Source organism: Physeter macrocephalus, chromosome 5 (genome assembly GCF_002837175.3).
Source record: "Physeter macrocephalus isolate SW-GA chromosome 5, ASM283717v5, whole genome shotgun sequence".
In the NCBI taxonomy this organism is placed as follows: domain Eukaryota; kingdom Metazoa; phylum Chordata; class Mammalia; order Artiodactyla; family Physeteridae; genus Physeter; species Physeter macrocephalus.
The window spans coordinates 90,520,887-90,526,886 of NC_041218.1; the positions used below are offsets into that span (position 1 = coordinate 90,520,887).

Consider the following 6,000-nt stretch of genomic DNA (forward strand, 5'->3'; position numbering starts at 1 on the left):
TAGTTACGGTTAGATATTTCAGTGTTTACCTAATTAGCTGAATTTTAAAATGTGTTATCTGGGTAATCAAAAGTCCTCAAATTTCTCTTCAAAAAGAAAATGCCTTCTGTAAAACACACACACACAAACTAGGATAGAAAATAGGACATTGACTAGTGAATGATACATGAATATTCTAGTGTGCCAGTAAGAGCTAGCAAGTTGTTATTCAAGATAAATCTTTTAATTTTCTTTCCACATTTCTAAACCAATTTCTTGGGATAGAATTTTACTGTCTCTGTTTTGTTAAAGCCTTAGGTTCATTAAATTGTTTTGTCTTTATGTTATCTTTAATACTTTGGACTTGTATCAGCACCTTCAACTGAGTGGCTCCTTCTTCTAACTTTTATTCCTAATTAAGAACTAAATCCATCCTTGAATTATGAAATTTAGTTTATTTCAAGTAGTGTTTACTTGAAAAACTCTTCACTGCCTCAACATGCCTCAAATATAAGCATACATTAGTATCTACATGAATGTCACATGTAATGATAGTGTAGCAAGCTTTATACTTAGAGCATCACAATTTATGCTCATAAACCATGAACTATAAAGAGATGAATAGAGAAGTCCAGGAGAGGAGCAGTCACCCGCGAGCCCTTTATTCCTCTGATTTATAGACAGAATACGTATTCATTGACTTGGTTCTGTCAAAAATATTCTAAACACAAAAATAATCCTTTCATAGGGGAATAGTACTGAACTTCCTAAAAACATGACTACCTCCCTCTGAGTTGCCTTTTCTAGATGCTGATTACACTTATAAAGCATGTTGCAGGTTTAAAGTGCTTTCACATGCACTCATTAATTTGGCGCCCTTGGCTATTGTCTTTGTGTCTTGTTGGATGTACACAGATGGGTCTCTGTCCTGTTAATAACTTCACTTCAAATTTAATAGTAGAGATAGCTCAATATTAGAATAAATTACCTTTCCCTAGAGAATGAATTAAAGAAAACTACTTTGTTCTGCAAATGCTTGATTCCCACCACCACCCAGAATTCTCTTTATTCACTGTACAAGTCAAAGTTATATTGAGAACCTTTAACTTTCCAGATAGCCTTTGACCACATATAAGAATAAGAAAATTCAGAAGAAAAAAATAACAAAGCCAGGAATATTTTCACTTGGCCACTGAGAATTCTAACTCACAATCACACATGCAACTGACAGTTCTCCTGAATTCATACTTCAGGACGGAACAGGCAGGCTTATAGAATAATAATCAACAGTTTCCAAGATGGGTCTTTTCTTCCAGTTGATTCAGTTAAATGTGGATGTGTGATCCCTTCTGTCTAGGTCTTTATTAAAGAAAGCATCATTTTCTACTCAATGATATATTGGAAACACCTTGTAAAAGCATTAATGGGAAAGAAGATTAAAATAGGCCAATATAAAGTTTAGGGACTATCTGTTAATAATTTTTCTGTGTTCATCATCTTCTCCATTTGAATGTATCATATTTGGATGTATTCTAGAGTTTCTTCCATCTGGTTCTGAAGGACTAAAATCAGTAGCAGTTCATCTGTACCAAATCAGATAGATCTAATAAGGCAGCAGAGAACACCAGGCCATATTGATGAAACATTTCAATTCTACCACATTTTTATTTCACAATTGAAATTTCTTTTCCTGGAACTCTGAGAATGTTATCAACAGTTCTATTACCCAGGCAGTTCTGATCCGTAAACAATAGGGTCTTGTAAAAATCAGAGCAGGGTTTTCTAAGCCTTGTATAAAATGTAATCAAACCTGCATGTTTCTGAGAAACGGTAGGAGATTTACAGTTGTTGTAGAGAGTAGCCGTTATTGTTATTATTTAAACACTTGTTCATAGTTAAAACTTGCAAAAACTTAGGTTGTTTGAGGGAAGACCAGTGGTTTGTTTGTATGTTTGTGTATGAACATGAACTGGCTTCACTAACCAGTAGTTCAATGGCTTTGAAGTGCATGCAGTAACCAAAACTAAATACATCTTTGTTACCTTCTCTCAGATTTCACTTCCCTGAGGATCTGTAAGAAAGAATAAGTTGTAATTATGAAATTGGTTATATATAGGTACTTTGCATGGCTACGTTAATATAAATTTTCCCTTATTGAAACATTGTTTTTCACTATCAATTTTTTTTTTTACTGATAAAACTAACGTAATGCCCTTTGATAGCTAAGGTCTCCTTTGGGTTCCAGGGCAATGCAATGAAACAAGAGGCAAATCTAGCTCATGGAATTTTGGAAGATTTTATAAACTACATGATGCCTTCTGGTATCATGGAAGCAGATAATACCATAACGCAAGCTTTGACTTAGAAGAGGAAATAGGTTATGATATAGGTTATATCACCACACACACTGTAGTATCTTTTACAGTCTTCCAGTTTTATGGCCTGCCAATCATCCTAACAACCTACGTCTTATAACAAGTAGCAGGACCATTATAGAAAGAATAAACCTGCGAATGTGGCATATGCCCCCAGTTTGAAGAAGTTTGTCCTGAAAGGTCTCGTTATCATTTCTTCTTTATGTGGCTTTTGTAATCTAATAACACTATTGCCCTGTATATCTAGGAAAGCCACCAGATGAGTTCAGTACAATAAGATATTTCTTAGATCCATAAGTCTTTCCCAACAACCACCCCAATGGTCAAAACAAGAATCACTGTTACAGACTATATCAGAGAAGGGAAGGGACTAGAGTTCTAATTGTTGCCTTTACTCCACTTACAGAGTCTTAAGGTGAAAGGTGCTCCATAGTATGCTCCAGAGCCATAAATTAACTGTCACAAAGGTGCTATTCAAAGGGAAAACGGGGAGGTCCACAGATGAACGTCTCCACCTCTGTCTCTTAAGATAAATGTCCAATGAACTCACCTCGATCCCATTTTCATGTTCCCATACCGCACCTCCCACAGCATTTCATAAGGTCCTCCTTTTCTAAGAGTGTAAATATAATTTGAAAGAGCTCTAAGCTGAAATTTATCATAAATTGTGAAATGGCAAAATCTGAATAAAGGAGTTTTAACATTGTTTCACCAAACTGAAAGCAACAACTTTGATGATGCAAGTGTTGTCTTAGGGCAGACTTCTGTAAGAGAGAAAGTTAATCATCTATGGCGCTCTAACAAACAAACAAAAAAGAGCCCCACTGAAAAACAAAGAGGAGTGAAAACTTTAAATATCCAACTAACTTTATACAGGAGTTGGCATACGCAGGAAGACTCAACTGCATCCCCTGCATTTGGGGAGCCAGCCCTACAGGCTGTGTGCTGTCCCTGGATCTGGAGATAGTAGCAGACAGGCAGGTGTTCATTCTTGTTTGGGGCGTTGGGCAGCATGATTTCTAAATGAGCCAACAACAGTCGGCATTTAACCTTGATATGCTGCTAAACTGCATATTTTAACACACTGAACTGTGAAGTCAGTTTCATTATGTAAAATTAAAGTTTCATCCAGATAAAAAGGATTTGAAATGAAAGCTTCATTTTCGATTTCTTTCATTAATTGTGAAAGGATAAATAATTACATTTTCAAGAGCTCCTTTGCCACAAATATCTCTTTCCTTGTCAGACACCATTCATAAAGAGGTCTGTTTCTGCGTTTATGTGTATGGTCTTTGGAATTGCTTATCAGATAATTGGGGCCTCTCATGAGCAGTTTTAAAGTCACTTTGTCTTCTAGCACTTTAACTTCAAATGAGAAAACATGATTGTCCATCAAGAGATGACTCCAGCTGCACTTATTTATTAAGTGGTTTAAGCTCTTTTTTTTTTTTTTTTTTTTTTTGGCAGTACGCGGGCCACCGTTGTGGCCTCTCCCGTTGCGGAGCACAGGCTCCGGACGCGCAGGCTCAGCGGCCATGGCTCACGGGCCCAGGCGCTCCGCGGCATGTGGGATCTTCCCGGACCGGGGCACGAACCCGTGTCCCCTGCATCGGCAGGCGGACTCTCAACCACTGCGCCACCAGGGCTTAGCTCTTTTTAATGCTGTAATAGGGGGAGTTAGAATAAATTCATTTTACTTAAATAACTAATTGAGAAATGCCTCAAGATTTTGAGTTAAGGTACCGTGCCGTGCCACGGCCTCATTGAGGGCGGCAGTGTGGTCTGTGGAAAGAGTGTGCACTGCCCAGAGCTGGTGTGATGTGACCTGAAGAGCCTTGCGTTCATATCTTAATAGTCCCGGAATTCAGCTTCCTTCTCTGTAAAATGCAGACTTACCTAAATGGCATCTGAGGTTTCTTTCAGCTGTAAAATATTCCACTTCAAGGGACACCTTCAGAGGATGCTCTGAGAGTCATAAGAGCTTCTACCCTCAGAGCAATGAATACACTAAAGGCTCTTTTAGGGACTTGTTAGCAATGCAGGGGTGACTAGGAGAAGGGAAAGATAAAGGTCAGGGGGAAGGAGGTCCAGGACGCCTGGGTGTTTCTCCCTCAGCCGTGTACCTCCCCACTGAACCTGCCGTCACAGCCCCACTCGTGCACACCACCAAGAGGAGAATGAGTCAGATTTAGAAACTCTGTCCCATGCGGAGGAGGCTCCTTGCCCCACTAGATTCCCATACTATGTGATGTCCATGTGAACACCTGGACAGCGAACAAGGCCCCAGATCACAGACACACACTTTTTTTCTGGTCTCAACTCTGGCACTTATAAGTCATGTGACTTTGAACAAGTCTCTTAACATCTCAGAGCCTCAGCTTCACTTTCTTTAAAATGGGAATGATAATACCCAGCTCTGCCTCCTCTGTAGGGTTGGGAGAATCTGCCAAAAGCATAGATGTAGAAGCAATTTATAATCAATGATATTGATACAGGCTTTACTTACTGCTAATCATTTCCCCCATATGACATTTTAATTGATCTTTGGAATAATCCTGTGAAGTCGTTATCATCATCCTAGTTTTACGTGTCAAAACCAAGACTCATAAAAGTTAAATATTTTGTGTAAATTTTCACAGCTAGGAAGGAGTGGATCCAGGACTCAAACACAAATCATTTTACTTGAAATTTCAAGTTCTTTCTATTACACAACATGGTGTAATCAGTTCTTTATGGATGCTGATTCTATTGCTTTCCACTTGACTAGTCAACCCTGTGCAAGTAAGAGTATAGTCTTATTTTCATTTGGTAGCTTTTAGATAATATTATTTAATCAAGAGTTTAATACACTTGAGAATGGGGGATAGCCTTGATTTAAAACTCATCCTCTTACTTGACTCTGTAACTTTATAAAAACCTGGTGAGGTAAGATCAGGAAGCCTAGGAAAGAAAGTATCTTCAAGTGCTTTGAATTAAAGCTTTAATAAGGCCATAGTGAATTGTCTGTTTCCCACTGGGATTTGAACAAAGTCCTCGTGGTCATCAAAGCATCTCAGAGTGTACCTCTAAAAAATGGCATACATCCTGACACTTTTTCAGAAGGGCTCACATCAGTCTCAGTTGGAGCAGACCTTAGTGCTCATAGAGTTGTTTTATATACTTGGAGCTTCTAATTCCTCTCCTCTCACTGTTTCATAAGCTCACTCCAGTCATGTTCTCACCCCCAGCACTTCACAGACACTGTCTTATGAAGGTCACCCCCAATCTCCTAATCGTTAAATTTCGTAGTCAATTATCAATCCTTGTATTGACTTATCAGCAGCCTTTCACAATCGACTACTGGCCCCATATGAAGGTCTGTCTTTAGCTGGCTTCCAGTAGCTGACCTTGCCTAGATTTCCTCTTGCCTCTGTGTGGCTCTTTGGGCTCAGTTTCCTTTGCTGATTCCTCACTGTCTATCTCTCCACTCTATCTATGCTCATATCCCAGGCTATCTCATCTCTGCCGTGACTTTATTTATTTATTTTTTAACATCTTTATTGGAGTATATTTGCTTTACAATGGTGTGTTAGTTTCTGCTTTACAACAAAGTGAATCAGTTATACATATACATATATCCTCATATCCCCTCCCTCTTGCGTCTCCC

The 6,000-nt window shown here is 38.7% G+C and overlaps 1 protein-coding gene across 2 annotated transcripts in view; it reads left to right on the forward strand.

Moving 5' to 3' along the window:
• LHFPL3 (LHFPL tetraspan subfamily member 3) overlaps positions 1-6,000 on the forward strand; it is a 583,489-nt gene that overhangs the window by 422,428 nt on the left and 155,061 nt on the right. The window lies entirely within an intron of this gene.